The sequence below is a fragment of the Protopterus annectens genome, chromosome 9.part0 (genome assembly GCF_019279795.1).
Source record: "Protopterus annectens isolate FY-2018-M chromosome 9.part0, PAN1.0, whole genome shotgun sequence".
NCBI lineage: Eukaryota > Metazoa > Chordata > Ceratodontiformes > Protopteridae > Protopterus > Protopterus annectens.
This window is the reverse complement of record NC_056743.1, coordinates 906,527,527-906,546,460: the sequence shown is the minus strand read 5'-3', so window position 1 is coordinate 906,546,460 and position 18,934 is coordinate 906,527,527. Positions and strand designations below refer to the sequence as shown.

General features: G+C 38.7%; 1 protein-coding gene across 1 annotated transcript in view; it reads left to right on the top strand.

The window, feature by feature from the left end:
* The first annotated feature begins 2,012 nt into the window (after window positions 1-2,012).
* Window positions 2,013-18,934, top strand: part of BAZ2A (bromodomain adjacent to zinc finger domain 2A) — a 3,667,728-nt gene continuing 3,650,806 nt past the window's right edge. The window contains exons 1-2 of the mRNA XM_044083634.1: window positions 2,013-2,959; window positions 3,441-3,512. The gene's annotated coding sequence lies outside the window, so the exon portion shown is untranslated. The remainder of the gene's footprint in view (window positions 2,960-3,440; window positions 3,513-18,934) is intronic.

Sequence of the window (18,934 nt, the reverse complement as noted above, 5' to 3'; positions counted from 1 at the left end):
AAAGGGAAAATGTAATTGTTTATATTCACTGGGATTACTTATATAGGATTAGTTGTAGTACTTTATATTAAGCAAAAGAGGGTCCTTGCGCACCAGCATTATAAACCGATAACTAAACTATCACAGGAATGTATAGAACTGAGCTACTCATCTACATTCATTATATGCATGTCGTCACAGGGTAATATACATGGTATGCCAATCATGCCTTTATTTCCTTACCACTTCCCAGATTTTAGGCTTGTCAATCATCCTGGCCACGCCCACTCCTGCGCGAAACTGCCGGTGAGCCAGTGCACTACAGTAGGCGATATTGTGGTGTACTGGCTCACCAGATGCGCAGTAGCAAGCACCTCCCCAACCCCGCCCCAGCAGGTTGACGTCTTCTTGTAGTTATGAATAACCAAAAATGAAGTGGCTTCATCGGCATGAATATTCATTTTGATGATTAATCGCAGTTATATTTAGCAGATGAATATCAACTCCATTTAAAGAATCATTAAGTGCATGCTTAGCTGTTTCAGCATAACAAATACTGGAATACAACCACCAAATTGACAAACTATTACAAGTAATCCTAAACCGCCGTATTACATCACCTGTACAAGAGATCCCAGCAAATATAAACAATTACTTTTTCCCCTTTGGTTTTGCAGGGGGCAAACCCTCTGCACCCCTTGTGGGGGCGCTGCACCCCCCATTTGAATATACCAACTCCAAGAACCGACTACAAGGTGGGTGCAGGAGGGCTTGCCCCCTGAAAAGCAAAGGGAAAATGTAATTGTTTATATTCACTGGGATTACTTATATAGGATTAGTTATAGTACTTTATATTAAGCAAAAGGAGGTCCTTGTGCACCAGCATTACAAACAGATAACTAAACTATTACAGGAATGTATAGTACTGAGCTGCTCATCTACATTCATTATATGCATGGCCCCACGGGGTACTATACATGGTATGCCAATCATGCCTCATTTCCTTACCACTTCCCAGGTTTTAGGCTTGTCAATCACACTGGCCACGCCCACTCCTCTGCGAAACTGCTGGTGAGCCAGTGTCGCCTAACTTTTAGCCTCTTGGCACAGAAAAAAATATCTGGAGAAAGCCAAAAATAACGGGGGCAAAAATAGGGACGATGGTTAAATATTGCACTTAAAAGCGTTACCATGTATTTTCTGAAATATATGAAGTCTGAAACTCAAATGTCTGTCAGTATTTAGTGAATTCAGTCCTCATTTATTGCGGTGGTGGTGCTGCGGTAGTGCTGTCGCCTCATAGCAAGACGTTGTCCCGTTCGATTCTCAGCTAGAGCGTCTTCTGTGTGAAGGCATACGTGAATGGGGCGTGCCTTTGTTGAAGGTTGTGCGTCAGGGCTGGTAACCCGGTACGTAAAAATCCACTACCAATCATTAGCGGACCGGAGTTCAGCTGTGGCAACTAGGGTTACCACTTGTCCCACTTTGTGAGGGACAGTCCCTCTTTGGGCAGTTGTGTCCTGACAAAAAATATTAAAAATGGCAAATGTCCTGAGATTGTAGGACATAATTATGTCCCATATTTTATGTAATAGTTGCATAAAATAGTTATTTCTGTATCTAAAATACCTAAATGTTACAAGAAACAGAATAAGCAACTAAACTGCTACAAGAATAAGCTTTTATTTAGGCAAAAAAGTAAAGTTATATCCTTTGTACTGACCGTGGGTATGTGTCGGCCTGTAAAATCTGATGTGTGTCCGGAAAATGTCCCACTTTGGCCATTTGAAAAGGTGGCAACCCCTAACCGGGAAAAGCCGAAAGACACAAACAAACAGTCCTCATTGATTTGCTACAAAAATCACAAATTTTATGAGTAACAGACTAAAAATATGAGGCTGAAATCTGGCTACTTGAGAGGTATGGGAGTGGCACAGTTTCTCCAATATTTCACAAGGGAACATTCGGCCATGCTGTTATATGAGAGGCGTTAGGACCCAGCGGCATTCGCATCATAACTTCATAATGCGTAAAGCCTTTGCTTTCATTTCATTTCCATTTAGTTTCTGTCTGTCTTGGTAGTCGTACTGTATTTAATATTACCAGTCACGTTTGTTCGTATCAAGTATAAATGTTCAGAGGATAAATACGAGCATTTAGTGTGCTTCCCTGTGTTAGTCTCCCACTTCTTCAGCTACTTGTCTCCGGGGACCGAACCTTCTCTTTCCGTAGATTGTTTTAATCTCAACTTGCACACATCCCTGCCTCATAGTTAAGAGGACACTTGAGGAGCATCACGGTGTTTATTCTAGATGAGATTTTGTCATACTTTTCCCAATCACATTGCTTCTTATCGTCAGTTATCACCCTAACTATTCATGTTATGACAACTGTCCTTGTGGAATAGCTTGCGAGTTTAGTAAACAAAAGAAAAGCACTAACTACCTCACTTGTAAAAAACTGTGAAGCTGTAATAAAGAATAATGATAAAGAACAGTGGTAAAGCAGTTTTACGCGCATACCATTATTAGTTTTGTAGGCGAGCAATTATGCACATGTGTGAAAAGCGTCTGATATTTCCTATGTTCTTCGGTGTGCTGGAGATGCTGAAATCAGAGAAACAGCAAATAGAAGAGAGGCCTACATAACAGGCCGGACGTGGAACAAAATAAATATGTTTTATTTATTTAATATCCTATTAATGCGTCGAGAATGATTCCGCCTGTATTGTAATACCCAATGTGAGGATCTCTTGTTATTATGGGACCCGTCTGAAGCTGAAAGTTCTCGTGCGGTGGGACTGAAATATTGGTTGCTAATTTGTTGTTATTTTTAAGGCCTCGCTTCGATTTTCCGTGGCGTTTTAATTTTTTTTCTTAATTGAAAATACGAAAGATACAAGGAGATGCTGTACATGCTGGAGTAATTATTGTGAACTAAAACTGACATGCTGTGGAGGAAATTGAAGTTGCTCTCCCAGGTGTGTTGGGAGATTTGTAAAGAATACTTTCAATAGTTTTTTTTAATTTTAGTTATGCATTTTCGTGCGAACATACTGCTATAACGATGTCCCTCTCTTCATGAGTTGTGACGTTTCTATTAATAGTTATTTTAAAGAGGTTGTGTAATTTATGAATTCTAATAGTATTTCAGTAGTTTCCGTGTTTTATGGGCAATTTTCTTAGTATGTTACTAAGTTTTTTGGGGATTATTACTGAATGATTTTTAAGATCTTTTAGAAAAGAAAAGGGCCTTCTTAAACACGGTTCTTATATTACTTGGTGATACAGCTATGAAGTCTGGTTAGGCATATGTGTGTGGGTAATTTAATTATACACACATTTGTTGTAATTTTGCCATGTAGGTTGAATTGAGATTACCTAAAACGTGCAACAATAAATATATTCATTTAAAGCGATATATGCGTCTTGACTTTATTTCTTTTTTCTGCTTTGGTACAGGTCATGGTGTCGTTGAACCAAGTTGGTAGTATTGATCTGGTGAACTAGTTTTCTCAGGAGTGGCACCCTCTGGTATGTAGAAACTAAAAACATATAGAGATAACCTGATGATGTCTGTATCTACGTATCTTGTTAAAAGCTTCACCAACTCCGTTATCTAGGTTGACTATTTAGTACTTGTCAGTAGTGTAATGTGTACAAAGAGCCAATATGGTATGTTTTGGTTGATAAATGTGCCCTTTGGTTATGCCCACTTTGTAATAAGTAGTGGTACTGGATTTAAATTAGTTTGTCGTTGGTTAGGGTGTGAATAGTTTACAGTATTATTTCGAATTATATTGGTTTTGAAATGTTGAGTAATACAAGTGTTTAGAATGCTTAATGCATATCATAATATAAGAAACAATTTAACATAAGTGTAACTAAATATTGCAGTAAAGTTCAGTCAGTTGACTAACTGCTTAAAGTTGTACATTTTTTTGTGGTGGGGCAATATTTTGTTTTATTTGCCTATAGTATAATGCTGGTTATCTGGTATCTGCAGATGCTTTGTTTGAAACAACATATTTAACTGGCTTTGTAGTCACGTTTAGTCATCACAGTCACCTACATATAGTGAGTATGTGTGTGTGTATGTATGTATGTGTGTATATATATATATATGTATATATATACACACACACACACACACACACACACACGTGTGTGAAATATAGATTATTGTAAAATATTTTAGGGGCATTAGCTGGAAATGAATACCTTTATTATAAGTTTGCAGTATATGGTTGGAAAGTTATATACATTTTAATGTGAAGTGGAGTTGTGGGGGAGCAGAATGGGGCTGTCAGTACAAAATGGGGACACTGGTTCTACAGTCCCAGATGCGTTGTTATGGTTTTGACTATACAATGATGGCATTTTGGCACTTGAATATAGATATTATCTTTTACCTTGAAAACCACAGTGCTGATAATATAATGTCATCATTTAGGTAGGTTTTTGGTAGTAGTTTGGCAGTATAATGCAAAATTATTTAGTTACAATTTGGCAGTCAGGTTCTGTTGAAAAACATGGTCTCCTTAACTTGTTTTCTTTGTCTGTATGTAGTAAAATTGTGCTTGTGCTGCTTGAGGAAGTCCACTTTGTTTTAATTCTTGTGACCCCTTTTTAAATTTAAATGAACTATTTAAGTTAAAAAAAGGCAACCTTTCCCAGCAGAGCTTGTAAGTGGCTTATGCTGTATGCTTAAAAGTCTTTCTTAAATCTTGCTGCGCCACGACTGAACATGCTCAACTTTGTTTTATTGCGCAGTGCTGCTTTATATTACTTGTTATATTTAACTGTACTGTACGGTGGTTTTCCTTCCATGGCTCCTGGTTTATATTGTAATTGCTTTACTGTTTTGTGAGAAGTCTTGATTGCAAAATGTATAGCTGTGCTATGTCAAAGCTGTATGGGAATTAGTGATGTGCACTTGCACAGATCATCAGAAGTGTCTTTCTTATTTTGTTTGTGTTTCATTAATGGGCAATTCCACCCTTGGTCTAGTCCTGTTTCCTCCTGTAAGAACATTCTTCAGAGGTATTAATAAAGCACAGATTACCTTTTAACCTGTCTTCTTTCACAGGCAACTATAGATCGCCACCATGGTGGAGGTTGGCATACTGATCTGATTTCATTTTGTGTTATAGCCTTTATTTCAGCATGTATTCTGCATCTCTGTAACATGAAAACGCCTGGATAATCATGTGGTGTGTCTTGGCATTTACTTAAGGTGGTGCTGTGAATCACTCACTGGCTTTTAAGACATGATATACTGTCTTGTTTGTTTTTAACTGATTCACTGTGAATTGAGTTCTCTGTAAATCATCAACATGTTTTCCATACTATGTTTAAATCCTCTTTCTTTTTTCACATAGTCTAGAAATACAAATGCAGAAGAGAAAATGGTTAGTGAAGTGAGTTTGCAGTACTATTGTTTGCTCATTTATACTAGCATGAGTCTTATGCAAGGAAAAGTAGTTCTTTGTTTGTAGCCTCTTATGCTGATGTTTACTTTATACCTCCTTAGCCATGACTCTCCAGCTTTATCATGATCACAGTCTTCATGTATTATTCCTGTTATTTGAATGTTTTAGTTATGTGCTTAAACATCTATATTTAATTGTTCCAATTTGGACAAATTGTGTGAAATTATTCTGTTTGTTACAGCTGTGTTGGATTAGTTCCCTGATCTCAACACTTGATTATGCATATGGGTTGGATCATGGTTGAAAAAAGTTCTTGGACCACTCTACTTGACTGTTAAACAAGTAAAATAAACACTCTGCTGTGCATTAGTTTATCATCACAGTTTTCATGTCAGCGCACAGGGAATGATGTTATTGCATGAAACATTAAAGTTGTCTTTCCAGTCGAAAAAATATATTTTTTGCTTCATGGACTATGTTGCTAATAGCCTAGCTGCAGAAAGTTGCATATAAGGAAGTTATGTACTTATCTTAACATTCCATCTGTGTTGTCCATTTTCATTCTTCCTGAACTGATGGGTTCAGCTCTGATGCTCAGATCTCTCTCTGCCGTTATTAAAGCTCATGGCAACCTAAAACTCTTGAGCTTCCCCTTACCCATAATGCACCAACCCTAAGTTACCTCATATTTTGTTTGCTGATTTTACTAGAAAAGACAATATTTGCTATGCATAAACAACAAAAGAGGTGTAACAATTGCATGTACTCAGATTGTATATCTGCAGCTCAGTTTAAAAGAAGTGATGTTCCTCTAAGAACTCATTCTTCCAGAAGTACACACACAAAAATTGGATAGGGGTTGGTGGGCGGGAAGTTGAGGAAGAATGAAAATGGACAACAGAAATGGAATGTTATGGTAAGTACGTAACTTCTTTATCTGATGCTGTCAATTTTCATTCTCTCCTCAGTTGATGGGACAGAGTCCCCAGCTATCTTAATTGCAGGGTGGACTCTAAGAAAGGATATTCCTGAGCACATTTGAACCAAATGATGCTCTACCCTTGGAGACCGGATCTGATTTGTAATGAGTAACAAAGCTTTGGGGAGTAATCCATGTTGCTGCTGAACATATGTCGTCCATGTACGCTGTATAGAAGAAAACTGTAGAAGTTGCCATTGATCTAGTTGAATGAGCCCTTACTGGTTGTGGTAAGGCAATGCCTAATTTTTTTTTATAAATGAATGAAATGCAGTCAGTTATCCATCTGGCTAAAGTTTGCAAAGGAAGCAAATAACTGGACTGTTTTGCTTATGTCTTATTTTTTATAAGTAAAAACGTAATTGTCTGTGAACATGTAATAAATGCAACATGTATGCTCCCATGTTAGTAACTTTGGGGAAAAAAAATGGCAGATTATTAATAAGACTGATATTAGATTCTGACACCACCTTGGGAAGAAAGGATGCATTGGTTGGTAACGTAACCCTGTCCTTGTGAAAAATCAAGTAAGGAGGTTTTGAAAATAGTGCTTGAATTTCTGAAATTCGTCTGGCAGATGTAATGGCTATTAAAAACAAAACATTTTCCAAGTTAGATATTTAAGGTCACACTCCACTGCTAGTCCAAAAGGGGAATGTATAAGTGCCTGCAGTACCAGGTTGAGGTCCCATGGGGGAGTGGGGTCTTTAAAGGGAAGTCTTAAAAGTAGAGTGCCTCACATGAAAGATCTGTATAATTTATGAGAGGCTAGTGAATAACTCTCATATCCAGCATGAAAGTTAAATATTGCTGCTAGATGAAATTTGGTTGAGGAACTAGCTCTTTCTTTAAAAAGGTAGGGCCAAAAACTCAAACATGTCATGTATAGGACCTGAAAAAGCCACAGTATGATTTTGATGAGCCCAGTACATGGATCTTTTCCACTTACTGGAATAGAGTTTACGTGTTAAAGTTTTGTGGGAAGATAAATATTTATTTATTTTACATTTGTTTACTGGGATAGTCTGTCTGGGCTAGTAGCCTATTTTCAGCAGAGGCCCAGGGAGAAAAGCTCCAAAGATAGTTACGTACTTGGTACATATGTTATACAAGGTAGATATAAAACAGTTAAACTCGTAATAAAAATGAAAAATAGCAAAATTAGATAAAAAGTAGTATGAGCTAAACATTATCAGTTTTATACATATATATCATAACACTAGGTATAATCCTTTAACATATGGCAACCAAAACAGGGAAATCAGAACAGCTAAAAAAAATAATTTGTGATTGTATATAAGAACTAATAGTACAATGGGAAGTGAAGTGTGAAAAAGGAGATTACTCAGGAGTGATACAGGTGCAGAGCCAGTTACTGAGAAGGTGTTCTTTAAATAGTTGTTTAAACATGATGTTAGTAGGGGTAGTGAGTATGTTTTGTGGGATTGTTTGTTTTTTGCAATGTGATTGGCAAATAGTCATCAAATGAGTTACAAGGTTTGTGTGTTTGTAGACGTAGTTTGTTGGATTTGCGGAGTGTACGTGATGCGTAGTAGGGTAGGAAAAGGTTTATTAGTGACTGACAGACATCTGACTGACAAATGATGTTATGAGCAATTGTCAGTTGATTAAGTGTTAGATGAGGCAGCTCTAGCCAATGCAGACTTCTAAGGGTAGTGCAATGGTGGACTCTGTAGGGGAGGTTAGCTGCAAAATGAGCAATTCTGTGGTAGCAAGTCTCTAGTTCTGATTTTCTAAGGTTGGTTAAAATGCAGGAGGCGTAAAGAAGTGTGGACAGAAGGTGGGTTCTGGCTAGGACCAGTTTGGTGAGGAATGTTCTGGATCTATATAGGGAGCCAAGTTGTATTGTCTTGACTGTTAAGGCTATGTGTTTGCTATATCTTGATGAGCTGTCTGTGACTCCTGGAAGTTGTGTTATCTGTTGGCTCTATTTTGGTGCAGTTGAAGGAGAGGATATATAGTGGGGTGAAGGGATCTGTGGATTTATGTGTGAATATCATACGCTTTGTTTTGTTGGGGTTTAGTGTGAGCTTATTTTCCTTGAGATACAGTTCTAGATCTGAAAAGGCTTGTTATGTTTTGAATTGTAGTTTTGGATAGGATGGGGCTGTACAGATGACTGTAGAGTCATCTGCATATTGTACTATGGTAGAGTGAGGGGTAGCTGAGTTAAGTGTAATTGTAAAATGGAGTAGAGTAAAGGGCCGGGTATTGAGCCTTGTGGGACACCAATAGTAATGGGTAGAGGAGGTGATAAGTTGTCAGCCCACTTAACAGCTTGCTGTCGATTAGACAGGTAGCTGTGGAACCAAGTACTGAGGAAGACGTGTAAAGAGGCAATTAATTGTAGTATTTGGTGCAAAACTGTGTCGAAGGCTTTAGACATGTCTAAGAATATAGAAAAAACAAGGTTATTGTTTTTGCGGAGAAGACAACATAAGTTGTCTGGCTGTCAGTAGAACTGGAGAAGCCAGGTTGTCAGTTTGAGGCTTGATATGTCTGGATGGAGCATACTTGTCAGATGAGATGACGTCTGGAGTCGGATCCAGAATCCAAGGTTGGTGAAGTAAGTGAGGCCAAAGGAAAGGGAACCAAATCTGTTGAGCCCAGTAAGGTGCAATGAGGATGACTTTGCTCTTCAACATGGCAGCTTTCTGTAGGAATTTCAGAATTAGTGGGATTGGAGGATAGGATTATAGTGGGGGGGGGAGGGCAGTCATGAAGTACAGCATCCCTCGATGATTTCCCCCTGTGGGGTGATTAGGGCAAAGTAGCTGCTGCATTTGTTGTTTAGAGGAGAAGCAAAAAGATCGCAGCAAGGCTGGCCCCATTGATGAAATATCATCCTTGTCACATTCTTGTTGAGAGATCACTCGTGAGGTAGGAGAATGCATCTGCTCAGTTTGTCAGCTATCACATTGGGCTTCCCCAGAATGTGCTTTGCTATAAGAAAGCAGTTGTAGGAGATCACACACTGCCATGCTCTGAGGGCTTCTCGACACAAGGGATAAGATCTGGCCCCTCCTTTTTTGTTTATGTACCAAACTGCTAACGTATTGTCCATTTGAATTGCAATCATCCCCAAAGGGAGTGCATCTTGGAAGGCCTGCAATGCTAACAGCACTGCCTTCATCTCTAGAGCATTAATACGCAAGTTGGCTTCTGGGGGCCAAGTGCCTTGGCCTGTTTTCCCCCCAAATAAAGCTCCCACCTCACCCCAACTGGGAAGTGTCTGTGGTCACTGTGGTCTTGGGCTGTGGGGGAATGAACGGATGGCCTGGGGGAATGAACGGATGGCCTGTAGAATCTGATCTGACTGAATCCACCACTTGAGATCTCGCATGCATGTTTGAGTGATTCGAATCAGAATTGACATGGGTTGGTAAAGTATCGACCAGAAGCACGGACGTCCTGATCTGAAAGAGTAGGAGCCGGTAAGACACCCATCTGACTGTGTGCCGAGAGAATCTTCCTTGTCACTTTTTCCACAATCTTCTACAGTCAGACTTGTGGAAGAATGAGTGGAAACAGTAGAGGCTGACCTGTGTTTGTGATGTGCAAAAAAAAAAAAAAAAAGGGATGAGGCATCCTTGAGGGCACCAGATTCCCAGAAGGTGAATATCTTGTTCTTGGGATGTAAATGATGCTAGATCCTGTAGGGCTGGAAATGGTCAGATCTGGTAGTTTTCTCATTGGATCTGAGGAGGTTGGATCCATCACTTTACTCATTCTTTTTTTTTCTCCCTTTGGATCTGAGGGTGAGGTCGGATCCGGCTTGGATATCATTCTAGGTTTTGGATCCGAGAGTGAGGTCGGGTTTCACCTTGTATATCTTTCTAGGTTTTGGATCAGAGTGCGAGGTCGGACCCAAGTTAAACTTTTATTTGTGGATTTCTCCGAGACCTGAGAGGAAGGTCTTGGAGAAGAAAACTTACAATTTCTGTTTTAGGAGATTGAGCTCCAGATATTGCTTCTCCAACAGGTGAAGGTAGCAAACTTTTCAAAATCAGTTTGTTTTTCCTCGACTAATGCTCCGGGGTTAAAGCCATGAGAAATCACACAATCTTCCTGCAAATGTAAGTGTCCAAGACAGTAAACAGACAAAGTTTGGGCATCAGACATAGGACACAGTGAGAATTACCACAAAACTAAAGGAACTGGACTTTCTCATCTTTTCTCTCTCCCTTTTTTGATAAAATGAAAAAAACTGAATACCAGTAGTGGTATACAAGAGGTACATTAAGTGAAGATAACAGTAATACTTCAAAGGTATTTCATTAAAGGATTTCACAGTGTGTACACTATCTGAGATTTTAAATGAAAAAAAAAAAAGTTAAACAAATGTTTAAAGTCGCTAAGTCAGTGACAGGGTAAAGGACAGTAAAGTAGCAGAAAACCTTAGAAATCAAAAAGTAACAGACTTATAATTTCACGTTAAGTGGCAGATGAGATCGAAGGTAACTTATGACTGGTGTATTGGTAAGGGGAAGCTCGAAAGTTTTAGGTTGCCACAAGATTTAGCAAAGGCCGAAATAGATCCGAGCACTGGATCCAAACCCATCAGTTGAGAGAATGAAAATTGACAACAGCAGATCATGTGATATTTTCTGAAAAGCTGCTTCTTGATATACACTTCAGGGAAGAGAGAATTTCATTCACATTTTGTGTTTATGGACCATCTTGATAAGCACCCATATGCCAGATGGCCTCATTTACTGTCAAGAAGAGTGTTTGAAAGTATAGAAGTATAATTTATAGTAGAAAAATGGTCCAGCTATATCCACCAGAAATTGTCAGTAAATGGTTTATCTGAAAACTTCAATTCAGGAATTTGATTTATTCCTTATGACAAATGGAATAGCTGAGAAGCCTGAAAAATGCATATCACATTTCTGCATGACATTGGGGAAGAAGCCTCGAAGATAATTTTTATTTAAGAGGCAAAAGCCATAATGGTAATTGAGAAGAGTTTAAAAATTGATTGTGAATCTAGAAAAACGTTGCCATTTCTCATTATTTATATGGACACAAGGTCCTGCACAGACTTTAAATGCTTATGTTACTGAACTGAAGAAATGAAACGGAGACCAGTGAATTTTACGAGTTGCACAATTCATTAATAAGAATAGTTATTACAAGATGTGATCAAACAATGAGCAGACTCAAGAGAAATGCATGATTTTATCTGTGTGCAGAGCTACTGAAATTACTTTTGCACAGTTAAAACAACTCAAAAGGGATATGTTTAAGATAATGTTTGCTATATAAAAAGGCAAAAGTAAGACAGAATGCATTGTAATAGTAACAGGTTTGAAAAGGAGACCTTTGAGAGTGTTTTGTAACAGAAGTTGCAGTGCAAAGATTGTGCAGATTAAAAACAAGTCTTCTATAGTTAGGATGGCTGTAAGCATGAGGGGCAGCACTATCTTACTTTAATCCGTTTTGGTAGATTCTGTACTAGAAGTAAACACTTTCAAAGATGTGCTCAGTAGGCAGTAAAGGAAGGACAGATGAGTTCAAAAGTCTGGTTGTTAAACAGAAACATGAAATAAGCTCTTTACTGGCACTAATAAAGAGAGGAAAAATAACGGTGAATTCTGAAAATGTATAAGAGGTAAACACATTAAAACAAGTTATACTTGGCAGTAAGTGCTGAGAATTAGTAAGCAGCACTAGATATAACTGCAGTGTATAATTAAACAGTTACAGATATAAGGCAGTGGAACAGAAGGCAGTGAAGACAGAGCTGTGTGCACATTGTTAAAAAAATTCTGGGGATGGGGCAGAGCCAATGGTTCTTAAATTTACTGATATTTGATATAAAGATAGGCAGCACACATCTCTTTCAAAGTACTGAGCTGTTTGGTTCTGAGAAACTAGAGATGATAAATTGAAATTTAGAGTATTAAAGCAAAAAGTTCAGACATATCAGAGAGACAGGTATATTGCACAGGGTCCTACCAGTGCTATCCTTCATGATTTGGTTAACATGAGAATATCATTTACAGGTATGTTTTGATGCTGTGCCAACAGTACATGATCCCAAAAAGCACCAGTAGCTCTCACTAGTAGAACTGAGTAGGAATTGTAGTGAATAGAAAGCTGACAGTAGAATAGAACGGTTACTGTTGTAAAACAAGACCATGTTTGAATTTGTAGTGATCCACAACATCTGAATATAGTGAATAAAAGAGAGGATTGTCCATTGCTTACAGATGAGGATGTGTTCACTGGTGTGCCAGTTGCTGAGTTCATTTTGGTACCAATTACAAACCAGAGATTCTAGCAGGCAAATCTTCAAGCATCTAAACGTAATACTCATTAGGAAGCTGCAGATGTTTTGGACTTCTTTCTCTTATTTTTTTAGCATAAGAGGTATTCAGAGAATTTGTTGCACAAGTAATTGAAGAGAGTAAACATAATTCATGATATCAATGTGGGATAAGTTGCAGGAAGAGCATGACATGAAACTGATATAACTACTAAATATCACAGTCGTATAATTTCAAATTGAGTAAGATCAACAAGTCTGAAATACATGGGTCATATTCTAACTTCAGAAGAATTGCCCGACAAAGGAAAAGTCATAGAATTTTTGCAGATGCTGAATCTAGACGACAAGCTGCATTACAGACGTTTGTAGCAATGAAGCAGGTTTCTTACAAAACTTGTACATAACATAACTATTTATCCGAAATGGCTCTCGGGGCAAATATACAGCCTGGGAATGGCACTGTGAACAGGAATAGAGTTCTGAAATGCTTAGGAAACTAGTTGGGTAGAATAAACCTGTCTAATGTGAAATGATGAATATACATCTGATGTATGCATGTATATGTCTGTTCAATTTGATCCTGATGTGCAAAATTTTGTTTAGACTGCACTTGTGTAGGCTACATGACAAAGTTTACTTTGACTTACAGGTGCAGCAGCTTTAAAATACAAGATAGACTGGTGAAAGAGCTGTGATGTACAAGAGAACAGACCAATCGTGAGCGTTTCAATAGTATTTACAGATGCACAAAAAATAGATGCTGACATGCAAAAAGAAGTGCTAACAATAGTTTATAGATATGAACAATTACGTGGCTTTGTATAAAGTTTATTTGGACAGAGACTTTAAACCAATGGAGAACATTCAGAATGTCTTTGTACATGGCACTTATGAGGTTACAGATGATTTTGTTTAAATTTTGAATTGTAAGTGAAATACATGTATAGATTGTGGTTTTTATTTAGTCACTTTGTATATAATGTTTGTCTATTGCTTTTATACCCTAAACCTGATATGATTTTCACTTTGTATGTAATGTGTGTATTGCGTTTTGTCATTCACTCTGTATATATTATGTATCTATTGTGTTTTCCCTGGGCTGAGATGACTGAAATGGGTACAGTGACATCAGCACCAGGTTAACTGATTCAAAATAAATAATAAAAATCCAGGCCAAACAAGGAAATGCATATAGTAGATGTGCTGAGTAGGCTGTATTTACCAAAGAAGGATAAGGACGTACTGGAGGAATCATTAAAAATCCCTTGGGGAGTAATGTTTTTACCAGTAACAGAATAAAAATTACTTAAGAGCTATACTGAAACTTGATTATAGATGCAGTGACTAAAGTTTCATTGAAAGTCTAACTTGAGCAATAGGCATTAGAAATGAAAGCAGTTCAGCTTACTTCTTCCAAGAGAGAAAATAGCATTATGTACAAGACTTAATTCAAAGCTGACAAAATAAGTGTTCCTAGTTAGCTGATAAGACAAATGTTTGATAAAGCACTTGAATCATTATGTGGGAATTGTAAAATGCAAAAAATGGATGGGACGTCAGCTCAAATGAATAGATTAGAAGAGTGCAGAGTTGTACCATGTAAATTGCATAGAATAATAATCCAGAAGAAGAAATTTTAATTGATGCACTCCACAGTAGACCTTGTAGTGAGAAGTCTTAGCTTTTGCAAGTGAGGGAAAAGAACTTTTACATTTCATAGTTGCTACTTGTAGAATTGTTTTCCCAGGTACTCTGAAGTAATCCGGTGAACATACGAGACAAGTGTATTTAATGATGTAAACTCTTTGTGATCTTGTATGGGTGGGGATGTTCAGTTTTGTCATTTTTGACGCTGGACCACGGTATAAAAGTTTGTTTTTTTTCGACTTTTCCCAGTTAGGGGTCGCCACAGCAGAACTCCGGTCTGCTAATGATTGGCAGATTTTTACGGTGCTGAGGTGCCAGCCCGACGCCCAACCTTCAATGAAAGCACACCCATTCACGCATGTCTTTCGAACGCCACAGAGAGGACATGCAGACTCCACACAGAAGGCACTCCAGCCAAGAATTGAATGGGAGAACCTCTTGCTGTTGGGCAACAATGCTACCGCTGCACCACCGCTGCTTCGGACCACGGTATAAAAGTGAGGACTTCAAAAGATTGCGCTTGAATTTGTATTCAGACATATAACATCTGGTACTATAGTATCCACTTATTGGTAGGCAAGTGAAAAGAACTACCAAAACAGTGAAATATCATATCGGAAAAGCTAATAGCAAAAAGTGTGTGTATATATGTGCGTGTGTGTATATATGTATATATATATATATATATATATATATATATATGTGTTGAGATATATATACACACACACACACACACTATGTGTGTGTGTGTGTGTGTATATATATATATATATATATATATATATATATATATATATATATATATATATGAGACTTATCTCTAGGTTTTGAATGTAGAATGGGACTGTAATCCTTAAACAGCGTAGTTGTTAATAGGCAGAAGGTTGAAAAGTGAATTCCATACGTAATCTTTGTTGTCAGTGTCTAGAACTCAACAGAAAGGAAAGAAGATATTGGAGAGAAATCAGCAGAGTTGGAAGTATTATTACAGTGGACACTACAGAAGACTACCATGTTTTCAAGCTAGTCTTTTTGAAATAAGAATTCAGAAGCTATGAGAAATTTCCATAGCTTGAAGCTGATGTTGGATAAGCAACCAGACTCTGCTCATTAGGAAAATGGAAACTATATAGAAGGAACTGAAGTCTTTTTTTTTTTTTTATAAAACAAATGCATTGAAATCCAAAGAAGAAAAGCAGTCCGTTATCACAACCATTGCTGTCGCAGAAAAATTGAGATTGTGAGAATTGTTATTGTTAGGAGTTGCAGTGACGGGTTTCTGCAGTTATGTTTTCAGGAAAAGGCTGTGCTACAGCAGGAACTAGCCACAAGGGAGGCTGGAATCAGAAGTGACTAGTGCTGTTGGGTATTCTTTGAAAGACCACTGAAAAAAGCAGACAAACGGACAGTTTGAGAATTGATCATGATTTTTAAGGACTGAAAAAATAGTTATTAAAATGGCATTTTGAATGAATACTGAAGTGTAATTCTAATGTAAAAAAGAATCCATGCTGTGCTTAATAGAGTTAAAATCAGCAAAAAATGATTATTGTGACATTGTGTCTTCTACTTCAGAGCTAGAATATGGAATAAATGTATAGTTTCTAGCTAAAAATTGGACATATGTTGAGTGCGTACATTTTAAATGCTGGTGACCAGTCGCAGGTAGCTACATCTTCTAGAGAATTCTGTCTGAATGTACTGTACATTTGGACTGGAATTTCAATTTGACATGCTTGGTATAACGTTTGTTTCATCTGTTCACCTCAAAACTTCTCTCATCTACTTCTTATTAACATCATTGATAACTGTAACATCATCCCCCCTCCTTGTTTTTTGAATACAGATACCTAGGATTTAACCTTGATTCTTCTCTAACTTTTTCAGATCATTTCCAATATATCTGTTTTACCACCCTCATTCAGCAGTCACTCCCCAATAACCTTCCATATTATCCACCAAGTCACTAAAAACTGCTTTACAAATTAATTACCTTCTCACCCAGATCCATTGTCAATACAGGCAACCTCAAAAAACAGCAATTGTAGTAGTCAAGACAAGAATAAAGGTGTGGTTCTAATAAACTAAGTTACGTAAAAGTAATAAAAAGTACTGAACCACCACAGCAAGGCAAAACTATTTTATTGTTAACAGCAAATGGACCTAAAAAAGTAAGAGCTTTCACGATAATCACATCGCTTCATCAGACTGATGCTTGCAGAAAACAAATTCAGTTCATAGGTTGGTACTGGGCTATCTGCCCGAAGGCATATATTAGCCCAGCCACGTTGTGCGGTATTCACCTCCCCTTTAGTAGTTCCCTAGACCCTTGTACTAGCAGCTAGTACCCTTGGCCCCTATCTAGTAGTGCTGTTGGTGTGATCCCCGGTGTGAACTTTCTGTTACTCATCCACTCATCAAGGTTCCTCTTGAAAAGTGATAGTGAGGGCCTCTCCCTTCGCATGGGTCCTGATCTACATAAGACAATCTATCCCTCCAGCATGTTCTATTCATTGTTGTGTTGAGGTTTATATCCCTAGAGCGTATAGCTCGAGTAGATTTGGTTTTGCTAAGATGGAGCATGTTCAATTCTGGGTTGGACATGGCTCTGTATGCTAGACAGAGATCGCCTCTGAGAATGCGGTATGCAACAGAGAACAGTCTTAGCTTTTTCAATCGTGCTGCATAGGGCAACTGTTTGAGGCCAGTAATCCTCTTGGTTAGGTACCTTTGTGGTCTCTCCAGCTGCTGGAGATGTCTAGCCAGATACATTCCAATTGGTGCATTGTACTCAATAATGGGTCTGATGAGGGAAGAGTAGAGGGGCACCATTACATCCTTAGATCTTGATACGAACCCTTTCATGATCAGATGGGTCACATAGAAGGATTTTCTAACCACTTTGGCAACATGGTTGTCAAAGGAAAGCCGACTATCTACTTGGGTCCCTAGATCCCTTATTTCTTCTTCAGATTTCAGGGGATTACCTCCTATGTTGTAGTTTGCGGGTACTCTGTTTTTTCCAAAGGGGATTACTATGCATTTTTTTGCATTTAGCCTGAGACCATGGCTTTGACACCATGCATCAGTCTCATTTAGGCCCTTCTGGAGGATCTCCATGTCGGCCGGAGACTCTATTATAGCACACAGTTTGCAGTCGTCCGCAAACTTAGTTAGCCACAGCCCTGCCGTGCTTGCCTGTACTTCTGAGAAGTATATACCAAACAGGAGGGGCCCCAGGACAGAGCCCTGAGGCACACCACTCGTTACTGGTCTGGATTCGGACATAGATCCCACTACTTTTACTTTATGGGATCTGTCTGAGAGCCAGTTTGCGATCCATCTTGTGACGTAAGGGTTTATGCCCAGGCTGGTGAGCTTATCAATAATACCTGAATGGGGAATGGTGTCAAATGCTTTAGCAAGTTCAAGGTAAGCCGTGTGTACATCCTTTCCCTTATCTATAGCCTGAGTAACTGTCTCAAAGAAATCCACCAGGTTCAGGAGGCATGATCTGCCCTTGATGAAGCCGAACTGCGTGGGGTCCAGCGACTGGAGGTTCCAAATCTCTCCATTTATGAGTTCCATAATGATTCGCTCCATAGCCTTACAGATCAAACTGGTCAGGCTTATTGGTCGGTAGTTCCCAGGGTCAGTTGTGGCCCCACCCTTGTGTAGCAGGAAAACCATTGCTGTGCGCCATTCTATGGGCACACATCCTGTGGAGAGGCTGAGACTGAACAGGGTATTAAGATGCGGGGTTAATTCCATTTGGAGCTCGCGTATGACACAGCCTGGGACACCATCTGGTCCCATGGAGGCAGCATTTTTAGCTTTAGATAGAGCCTTGTTAACCAATGTATCAGTATTAATTGGACTTACACAATCCCCTAGAATGGTAATAGTGGTGGTGGTGGTGGGGGGGATTTGCACTGAACCTGTCAGCCAAGATGTTGGCAATGTCAGAAGGGTCAGTGTATTTTGTTCCATTTTGAACTAGCTCAGAACAGACCTGAGCGTTGCCATTTAGGTTTTTGGCGTAGCCATAGAAGGCCTTATGGTTATCCTTAGCATCTTTGGCAACTTTCTTTTCAAAATTAGCTTTAGTTTACTTGATGAGGGCCCTCAATTTCTTACTAGGGATGATTTTTCTACTTGAGATTTGGCCTTTTTTTTTGTACAAGTCTCCTCCTTTTATTGTAAAGTTTGCTTATGGCCGGGGTCCACCAGACCAGTTTCTTCTTGCTTGAGGAAGGAGTCTTGGTTTTATTTGGGATAGCACGGTCCATGCAATCTTGAAGATGCATATAGAGTGCCTTGGTGTAGGATTCCGCATCCTGGATATCATTATCCTTCTGCAAGGGAATAGTGAAGCTTTCCACTTCGGATGCAAGTAGTTTGAAGTTTGCTTTGGAAAGGTTTTTGACTATGGTTTCTTTGATTGGGGGAAGTGGAGGAGTGAGGATGTCCAGGGTTATCAGTTTGTGGTCAGATCTGACCAAGGAGGGGGTGATAACGGGTGTGGTGCAATGGGCGCCCATATTTGTGATGATTAAATCCAATATGTTGTCCCCTGTAGTGGGGGAACATACTAGTTCTTCAA